General features: G+C 46.2%; 1 protein-coding gene across 1 annotated transcript in view; it reads left to right on the forward strand.

Moving 5' to 3' along the window:
- Positions 1-7,327: 7,327 nt before the first annotated feature.
- Positions 7,328-8,884, forward strand: part of NOL4L (nucleolar protein 4 like) — a 57,888-nt gene continuing 56,331 nt past the window's right edge. Inside the window, exon 1 of the mRNA XM_073607286.1 lies at positions 7,328-7,446. The gene's annotated coding sequence lies outside the window, so the exon portion shown is untranslated. The remainder of the gene's footprint in view (positions 7,447-8,884) is intronic.

The following is an 8,884-nucleotide window of genomic DNA, read 5'->3' on the forward strand; positions in this document are numbered from 1 at the left end:
AGGGCCCTTGTATTGCATGGATTTGGTAAATCTGAAGACAAAAATCTGCATAAAATCTAATAGTGTGTATGGGGCTTAAGACTGGGATGCCATTATATATTTGTGTGTGTGTATATATATATATATATATATATATATATATAATATATATATATATATAGAGAGAGAGGTGTCCCAATACTTTTGACAATACAGTGTACAGTATTTACATTGCAGTTTGCAAGTGGTTTACCAGAGTTATGGTTGAAGCTATCAGCCAGAACCCCGATTTATTTTATTTTTTTCAGCCGGCAGCTGGCTTTCTCATGAAAGCCGTCTCAGCGGTTTATTAGCCGCTGGATCGCATTCTGAAGTGGCGGAAAGGGACGCCCTCTCCTTCCGCCACTTGCCAGTGTTTATCGGACTTACCATTTTCACTGGCATGCCCAAGAAACGTTGCGACAGTGCGGCAATCTGGTCACAGAGGCTGCCAGAGACCATATTATCTTTGATCGCCTCTATGGCCTTGGAGGACTGGAGCAAACGTCATATTGTCACTTCCGGTCTAGGGTGGAAGTAAACAATTTTTTTTATTTTTTTTTTAAAGCAAGAGATCAAAAAAGTTATTTTGATCTCTTGCTTTTAAAGGTAAAAAAAGAGATTTGCGGTCTTTTTGAGAGGACCTGTCCTCCTTATTTCTATTACGAGGGATGTTTACATTCCTTGTAATAGGAGTAAATGTTATAAAAAAAAAAGGGGACAGTGTAAAAATATAAATAAATACATTTTAAAAATGTAAAGCGCCTCCATCCCTTTGTACTCGTGCGCAGAAGCGAATGCATACTTAAGTGCGCCCACATATGTAAACGGTGTTTGCATCACACGTGTGAGGTATCCCCGCGAACGTTAGAGCGAGAGCAATCATTTTAGCGCTAGACCTCCTGTGTAACTCTAACAGGTAAAAATTGTCGCCATCTTTTTTGTCTTTCATATTTTACCAAAAGTATTGGGATATTATATATTGTGGGGTTTTTTTTATTCTTAACTCATTAAAGTGTATTTTTTCCCCAAAAAAATTAGTTTGAAAAAACGCTGCGCAAATACAGTGTGACATAAAAAAAAAATAAAAAACGATCTCCATTTTATTCCCTAAGGACTCTGCTAAAAAAAAAAAAAAAGAAATATAATATTTAGGGGGTTCCAAGTAATTTTCTAGCAAAAAATACTGATTTAAACTTGTAAACAAATAGTGCCAGAAAAGTTATATATACACGTAGATTACACGGACCAAGGCCAATCCTTCATTGTGTGGATATCTGTCACAGAGTTGCATTTTATTTTTATTCATGTAACAATACTTGTACAGGACATTATAGCATTTCAAGGTTGTGTTTGAAGTCTTGTCTCAATTGCTTCTGTAACAAGTAGATTGAAGGTCGCTTCTTTTTTATTTTTCTTGCAGGGTCTTGTTCCTAACCTGTTGTTTTTTTTATGTTTCTTTTCTTTGCTTTATGAAGCTTCAAAAACTCGAAAGACCCTATTTTTCTAGATGTAGAATAAAGCCTGCATGACGGGGGCTGCTTTGGAAGCAAAGCGAGGTTTACCTCTTGGTAAGGTTATTGCGCCTAGAATTGAACACCAAACTCCAGTTAAAGTGTCACTAAACCCACATCATAAATATATATATATATATATATATATATATATATATATATATATATATATATATACATACATATACTATATATATATATATATACATACACACACACACACACACCAATAAGTGGTGTATTACATGCTGTTCATAGTCACTATGGGATTCGTTTTCGGTTTTCTGGAAAAAAAAAACAAAAAAAACCTGGTTGATCCTGCTGCTCTCTATCGCCGCCTTCTGTTCATGTCTCCAATGCAGCTAGGGATTTTGCAGAACAGTGTTGTCAGCTCTGCACATGCTCAGTTTTCAGCATTTTTTTTTTTATGCTGAGCATTTCCTCCCTATCACATCTGAGCAGCCCATGTGACTATAGAGTCACACATGTGGGCGTATACACAGTGCTAAATGACAGCCCACTCCCTCCTCCCTCCTCCATGTCCACTAACCAGCTAAACACAATGGGGGCGGGATGTTACATGTAGATTGATGGAGGCTTCACCTCCCTCTTATTCTTAGACACAGGCTGGAGGGCGAGACACAGCCTGTGACTGCAGAAATCTGCCCACACCATGTTACTGCCAAAAAAATAATGAAGATTAGATTTCAAATCTATATTTGTATGACAATTTAAAACCGTTATTGATATAAATGATTCATTTTACTCTGTATTACAAAGGCTGTTTTTTGTTCTGTTATTTGAACATGTGACCAGCAGCAGAGAACTAGAAGTTCCTCCTGCTTATGTTTCACTGCAGACAGGCTGGGAGAGAGCCAGGTCATGTGACAGTTGGATATCGATTAGGGAAAAAAGGGTATTTCGATTTTTTTTTTTTTGTTAAAATACTTACAGTGCCATTATCCACATATAGAAATAGAAAGGACAGTGGGGAAGATTTACTAAATTTGGTGCAGCTGTGCATAGTAACCAATCAGCTTCTAGGTTTTAGGCTGGGTTCACACTGCTCCGACATGGAAATAGGACGACTTCGATTTGACTTTGCTCTACGACTTCATGTCCGACTTTATGCGACTTCAGTGAACGGGATCTGACTTTCATCTGACCATACCAGGCTCTTTGAGTCTGGTATGAATCTTGAGGGAAACCTCACGCCAAAAAAGAAAACAACGTGGGGCTCCCCCAAAGTCCATACTACACCCCTTATCCGAGCACATAGCCCGGCAGGTCAGGAACGTGGGGGGTTAGGTTCTTTGGGGCAGGGAGGTCTCTGTGCCCTCCACCCCAAAGCACCTTGTCCACATGTTCATAGGGACAAGGGCATCTTCTCGACAACCCTGGCCAGTGGTTGTGTGGGGGGGGGGGTCTGGGGGCAGGGATCTTATTGGAATCTGGAAGCCCCCTTTAACCCCATGTGAATAAGTATGGGGTACATTGTACCACCCAAACATTTGCACCCAAAAAAGTGGTCAAAATAAATAAAAACAGTACACAGGTTTTTGACAAAGTCCTTATTAAAAATGAAGCATGTCCCCTGTAGCTCCAACGTGTCTTCTTCTTGTTCTCCCTCCGCTGATGTGTTCTTCCTCTGGTTCTTCCTCCAGTTCTGCTCCTGCTGCTATATTAGCTCCAGTGTGTGCCATTTCTTATATGGCCTTGGGATGTGGTCATCCGGAGACCCCAGTAATTGTGACGTCACCGCCCCATCATGTCCTGGGCGGTGACGTCACAAGGGGCGGGGTCTCCAGATGATGTTACCGCGCAAGGATAAGGGTCTTGTTTGGATTTGGGGGGGGGGGGCCCTCTCCGCTTTTTTTTTATTTTGGCGTGGGGGTTCCCCTTAAAATCCATACCAGATCAAAGGGTCCCTCTTCAAGATCCTCAGAGCACAAGTCGCATGTCACAAAATGGATCAGTTAAAATGATCCGACTTGGATGCGACTTACATTCAAATCAATGGGCTGAAATTGTGCCGAAGTCGGACCAAAGTAGGGCAGGAACCTTTTTCAAAGTCGGACCAGTTAAGACGGCTCTCATAGGGAACCATTGATTTACATCATGCGACATGTGCTCCCAAAGTCGGAGCGTATGTCGCACCAGTGTGAACTGGGCCACTGGCAGAGCCTTGAATCACTACAGATGTGTGCAGATGTGCCAGCAGAAGCAGAGACCTCGGCACATGTGTGAAGACACTACACCTACAGAGGCCCTGTATGTTATTTATATATATATATATATATATATATATATATATATATATATGTATGGATTTTAGGTTGTCTGTGCATGCGTGGAAAACCATGCGTGTTCACAGATATGCCGCAGGTCTCTGCCAGGTCCGAAGGCCAAGCAGAGCCCTTCATTGCATCTGCGCACACACAACACAATAAGCTGCTGTGTTATTGAGAGTGGAAGACTGTCTCATGTCAGTCATTTGTACCCATCATTCCACTGCAAATAAAGAGCAATTCCAGATGATAGATGAGGTTGTTGTGACAGGAAGGTTTCATTGTTGCTGCAAATAATGGTTACTGTAGCAAATGACATTTGTCAGAACTTGGTAAACTCAGTCTGTCGTGTGTGGTTTAGCCGTGATTACACTCATGAGGTAGGTGCTTTGTTACAATGCGTTGTGCCAGTCCCAACTGTATTTTAGGGCCTGGCAACCCACTTTTAGACCCCTTTCACACTGGGGCGGTTTGCAGGCGTTATTGCGCTAAAAATACCGCCTGCAAACCGCCCCTAAACGGCCTCCGCTGTTTGTTTAGTGTGAAAGCCCGAAGGCTTTCACACTGAAGCGGTGCGCTGGCAGAGAAGAAAAAATCTCCTGCAAGCCGCATCTTTGGAGCGGTGAAGGAGCGGTGTATTCACGCTCCTTCACCGCTCCTGCCCATTGAAATCAATGGGACAGCGCGGCCATATCGCGGTAATACCGCGGCTATAGCCGCGCTATACGAGGGGTTTTAACCCTTTTTTCGCCGCCAGCGGGGGGTTAAAACCGTACCGCCAGCGGCCGAATACCGCGGTAAAACAGCGCTAAAAATAGAGCTGTTTTACCGCCGACGCCCCCTACTGCCCCAGTGTGAAAGGGGCTTATTGAACAAAACGGAAAGTTCCAGAACATTGGTTGCCCGTGCAGGGGTTCTTCACATCACACGAATAGTCAACTGAAAATGCGAGCTCCCTTGTTAGCAGAACCGCTGCTCTTCTTTTTTTTTTTTCAAAGTTATCTTTATTATAATTTTAAGGTGAGAACAAAACAATACAGAGCCTATTGGGCCATACCCAGGCTCGTTCACTACAACTACAAAACTAGATAGAAGATGAAAAAAACAAAAAAAAACCCCACACATAACTACCTAAACCACTGTAACGCTCGACCACCTGTGTAGAATATTCAAAGCAATTCTCCAATTCCACATATATCCTACAAAGCGTACTTTAGTTTCTTGTGAAATAAAGTGTACATTATAGATACATAATTGCATTCCCCCCCTCCCCCCTGACTTATGACCGAGCATCCCAGGGGTGTTATGAGATCGAGATGCCACTTGGTCATTCGCGGTACTTAGTAGAACGTTACTAATCGTCCATCGAGTCTGCATTAGTGGACAGGGAATCCGTCCAAATATCCATATTTTGTGGAATTTTTAGGCACATCCACACTAACCTCTTCCAAAAATGTAATGAGGGTGCGGATGAGGCCTTCCATCTGAGTACTATCGACTTACGGGCATAGTAAAGTAGTTATTCCTAGCAGGGTTCTAATTGTCCGGCTTGGGGCCAGGGGTTCCACAAGTCCCAGGCAGACATACCTCTACAGAGGGGGTAGGTTATGTGGATACCCCAGGTATGAAACCTGCTGATTTTTAATATATATTACCGTACAATTGGTTTATCATTATCTTTTTGATTTATAGACATACCTTTTTGTTTGCTGATTCCAATCAGACACCGCCGAGGAAGAGTTTATCTCGAAACGCGTCGGGTACTCCCCGTATGTGTGTTCCATATATACCGGAGTTCTATGATTGTGGATCTCTGCATACTGTATTGCTATAACAGTTTTTGTGTTTGGTATTATGCATCCTGTATCCTATGTATGTTTACCTTTTGTACCTTAGACCTATCCGATCTATACCCTAATAAATACCTAAATTCATTGCAACAAACCTTACTACTTATACTCCTTATTACTCATGAGTAGGTGTCCCCTTTAAAGTCCCGTAAGAGATCAATTTTCAATGTCCTCGAAATCAGGGACAGTTTCCTCAAAATCAGGGACAGTTCCTCAAATCAGGGACAGTTCTCGAAATCAGGGACAGTTCCTTGAAATCAGGGACAGTTCCTCGAAATCAGGGGACAGTTCCTCAAAATCAGGGACAGTTCCTCAAAATCAGGGACAGTTCCTTGAAATCAGGGACATTTGGGAGCTATGCATTTTCACAGTGGCAAGGCCTTGCTCCTACCATGTGTCAGAAGGTTGACTTATCATTTTTGTTTTATTTAATTGTCCCATGACTGCTTGTATCCAGATTGCGGAGCCCTTCTTTTCATATACATGTAATGGGTTCATGGTAGACTCAGGACCTCAGAGACAACATTTGGGAAACAGACAAAAATTCTTCTTTATGTGAGGGAACTTAAAGTTAAAGTGGTAGTAAACAAGGCAAAAAAACAAACAAACAAAAAAAAAACCTGCAAGACAATAGCATAATGTGCTAGTATGCATCGCATACTAGCACATTATGAAATACTTACTTTAGAACGAGGCTCCCGCAGCTCGCCCCGCTCTCCGCCGAGGGAGCTGACATGTTCCCTCTGCGTTTCTTCTGGGTTTGTGGGCTCTGGCGCTGTGACTGGCCGGAGCTGTGATGATGTCACATCCCGCACATGAGTCCTTCATTCCGGCAAGGTCTGGCACGAGCCGCCGGACCTTCAGAGGGCATGTGCCGCTGATGTCAGCGGCTGCATGAAAGGTGAATATCTCCTAAACCGTGTAGGTTTTGGAGATAATCATTTTACCTACAGGTAAGCCTTATTATAGGCTTACCTGTAGGTAAAAATGACCAGAGAGGACAATACAACCACTTTAAATTATAGGTGTACTATATACTGTATATAAGGGACAGCATGCAATGTATAAAGGGTGCATTATAGTGGGGGGGGGGGGGGGGCAGAGTATACAGTGCAGTGTGTATATGGGGTAAGTTATAATGAGGTAGAGTGCAGTATGTATAGGGGCAGGGCACAATGTATTCAGGGTGTAGTATATGTAGAAATTTAAGAGCAATATACAAAGTGCTTGGAGTGTAGTATATGCATGGTGCACTATATACAGTGATGGGAGCCGTATATATCCAATATGTTCTATATAAAGCATTGAGAGTGTATTATATAATGTGTGTAGGATGCTGTATGTTCAAGGGGTACTGCTTGAAATACATATTGTGTAGGATGTCCTGTGTATATACAATGTATACTGTACACAATGTATGGGATGTATTATATACACTGTACAGAGGCTGGGGGTCCTATACACAGCGTGTATTGTATACAATCTATAGGGTACATGATGTGCTGTTCAAAATATAGACAGAACGTACTGTATGCAATGTATAATGTAAAAAATGTACTGTATACAATGTATAGGGTATGGGAGGATGTACTGTATACACTGTATGGAGAGTATAGAATGTGGAGGGTGCAGTACTCATGTGCAGCCTGTAGGGGTCAGTGTCCCCGCCCCTCCTCCTCCTCCCGGTACGGTGGCCGGTGAGGCCGGTGGACGTCACACAGTCCCTGCCCAGCCGCAGCTGTCACACGGCGCCCGAACACCCGGATCCGGGCTGAGGTGGAGCGGGATGGGGGGAGGGGGGTTCGGTGTGTAAAAGAAGGGGGGATGTGGTGGGGGAGGGAGCAATGCCGGGGCCCAGGTTGTAGGAGGGCCCCTTATATACATACAGGCCGCCCGATACAATGGCTGATAGACTCCTCATCTCCATCCCTCCCCTCCCCCTCCCCCTCCCCCCTGTCATCTTCATCCCTCCCCTCCCCCAACTGTCATCTCCATCCCTCCCCTCCCCCTCCCTCCTGTCATCTCCATCCCTCCCCTCCCCTCCGTCATCTCCATCCCTCCCCTCCCCCTCCCTCCTGTCATCTCCATCCCTCCCCTCCCCCTCCTGTCATCCCATCCTCCCTCCCCCTCCCTCCTGTCATCTCCATCCCTCCCCTCCCCCTCCTGTCATCTCCATCCCTCCCCTCCCCCTCCCTCCTGTCATCTCCATCCCTCCCTCCCCCTCCTGTCATCTCCATCCCTCCCTCCCCTCCTGTCATCTCCATCCCTCCCCTCCCCCTCCCTCCTGTCATCTCCATCCTCCCCTCCCCCTCCCTCCTGTCATCTCCATCCCTCCCCTCCCCTCTGTCATCTCCATCCCTCCCCTCCCCCTCCTGTCATCTCCATCCCTCCCCTCCCCCCTCCCCTGTCATCTTCATCCCTCCCTCCCCCACTGTCATCTCATCCCTCCCCTCCCCCCTCCTGTCATCTCCATCCCTCCCCTCCCCCTCCCTCCTGTCATCTCCATCCCTCCCCTCCCCCTCCCTCCTGTCATCTCCATCCCTCTCCCTCCCCCTCCCTCTGTCATCTCCATCCTCCCCTCCCCCTCCTGTCATCTCCACCCTCCCCTCCCCCCTCCTGTCATCTCCATCCCTCCCCTCCCCCTCCCTCTGTCATCTCCATCCCTCCCCTCCCCCTCCCTCCTGTCATCTCCATCCTCCCCTCCCCTCCCTCTGTCATCTCCATCCCTCCCCTCCCCTCCTGTCATCTCCATCCCCCTCCCCCTCCCCCTCCTGTCATCTCCATCCCTCCCCTCCCCCTCCCTCCTGTCATCTCCATCCTCCCCTCCCCTCCCTCCTGTCATCTCCATCCTCCCCTCCCCCTCCCTCCTGTCATCTCCATCCCTCCCCTCCCCCTCCCTGTCATCTCCATCCCCTCCCCCTCCTGTCATCTCCATCCCTCCCCTCCCCCTCCCCTCCTGTCATCTCCATCCCTCCCCTGCCCCCTCCTGTCATCTCCATCCCCCTCTCCCCCCTCCTGTCATCTCCATCCCTCCCCTCCCCCTCCTCCTGTCATCTCCATCCCTCCCCCTCCCCTCCTGTCATCTGTCATCTCCTCCCCTCCCCTCCCCCTGTCATACTGTCCTCCCCTCCTGACATCCTTGTCCTCTCCTTCTTCCTCTGTTTGTGTCACTGCGTCTCCCATTCTGATCATTGAGCCTCAACCATCTACCTAC

This window comes from Aquarana catesbeiana, linkage group LG12, assembly GCF_042186555.1.
Source record: "Aquarana catesbeiana isolate 2022-GZ linkage group LG12, ASM4218655v1, whole genome shotgun sequence".
NCBI lineage: Eukaryota > Metazoa > Chordata > Amphibia > Anura > Ranidae > Aquarana > Aquarana catesbeiana.